This window comes from Leptonychotes weddellii, chromosome 2 (assembly GCF_054177405.1).
Source record: "Leptonychotes weddellii isolate Sample4059 chromosome 2, ASM5417740v2, whole genome shotgun sequence".
Taxonomy (NCBI): domain Eukaryota; kingdom Metazoa; phylum Chordata; class Mammalia; order Carnivora; family Phocidae; genus Leptonychotes; species Leptonychotes weddellii.
This window is the reverse complement of record NC_138370.1, coordinates 44,842,249-44,843,822: the sequence shown is the minus strand read 5'-3', so window position 1 is coordinate 44,843,822 and position 1,574 is coordinate 44,842,249. Positions and strand designations below refer to the sequence as shown.

General features: G+C 34.6%; 1 pseudogene; it reads left to right on the top strand.

Annotated features, from left to right (window-relative positions):
- The first annotated feature begins 541 nt into the window (after positions 1 to 541).
- On the top strand, positions 542 to 820 carry LOC102728274 (DNA-directed RNA polymerases I, II, and III subunit RPABC4 pseudogene; annotated as a pseudogene).
- The last annotated feature ends 754 nt before the right edge of the window (positions 821 to 1,574 follow it).

Below are 1,574 nucleotides of genomic sequence, written 5' to 3'. Positions count from 1 at the left end.
AAATAGGTGAGATAAAGGGGAAAATAAATAAATAATGTTAAACCAGTTTCCTTAGCAACTAACCAATCGACATAAAAAAGAAAAGGGTATGTTCTGTCTGCTTTGAGCTATATGCTGCTACATAATTTGCTTATTATAGACTCTCTGTAGAGGAGTATCTGATGCAGGCTTTTTTTCATTACCTCCATGTCCAAAAGTCCTGGGATTTGGTCAACATGTAAAGGTCATTTAAATAACAGTGTTTTTCTATCCGTTATTTAGAACAAGACTGTAAGAAACATAAACAAACCCAGAGAATTTCACTGGGTTTTTAATATCATATTGAAATAACTGATTTACCTTTGTTGTTTTTACTGTGTGAAATTGCATGAATATGACAAATGTCACAGTGAAAATATCTAGATTTGTATTTATATGAGAAATGTGATGGGAAGGTAATTTTGCAAGAGTGGTAAAAACAGAATATCTTGGCGACACCGTGAGGAGCCAGAATCTGTAAGCGCAGAGTGGGAACCGTCTCCCTGCTACCCGGGGACAAACAATGGACACTCAGAAGGACATTCAACCCGCAAAGCAGCAGCCAATGACACTTATCTGTGGGAAATGTCACACGGAAAATGACATAAAATCCAGGAATCCAGTCAGATGCAGAGATTGTGCATACAGAATAATGTACAAGAAAAGAATTAAAAGATTGGTGGCTTTTGATACTCAACGAAACACAGAATTCAGAGAAATGCCTTCGTTTGTATTTGGGTTTGCTGTTTTGCTTCTCATTGTTGTATGGCTTTTCATCAAGATACTTATCTTTATGAAATGAAATACAAATATCAAATACCAAATACCAAATACACATGATTTCATATTTCAACCACATTGCATTTAGGTGTCTATTAATAGTTTTTATGAGAAAATTACTTTTGTTCAACTACTGTTGAACAATAAGAACTTATTTTCTTGTTCAATTACTGGGTATGTAATCTGACACACAAAGGAGGTTAAAAGGGCTTCCCCAAACTACACTTTTAATCAAAACCTGGAATCCTCGGGGGCTACTGTTAAAAATGAGGGTTTCTAGAGCCCTCTAAAGGGCTGATTAAGTAAGCTCCTCGGAAACCACTCTTTGACATCACCAACGGTTGACTCTCTAGCAACATAGGGTATAGAATATACAGATGCATTTATTGTCAGTGTGCACACAGGATTTGGAGTTCTATTTTTCATTTGTTACTTGATATAGGCCTTTCTGTATCTGTATGTAATGTTTGGCTATCTATTTAAATCTTTATTTTAATTCCAGCTAATTACAGTGTTATATTAGTTCCAGGTATACATATAATGATTCAACACTTCCATAGGAAAGAAATTTTAATGGTTCTTTTCTGTAAAGCAAAATCAACCCCAAGGGAAAATGGATGAAGCAGACTAGTAAGGCAGGTAGAGTTTCCTAAGTGTAATCATTTATTAGGGTAAAAAATTCTTTCAGAATATAAAAATAAAAGGGATTAGTTTACACTGAATTATTGGATAAATGCTTAAAACTTTTGCCTTGATCTTAGGGATGAGGAATTGAT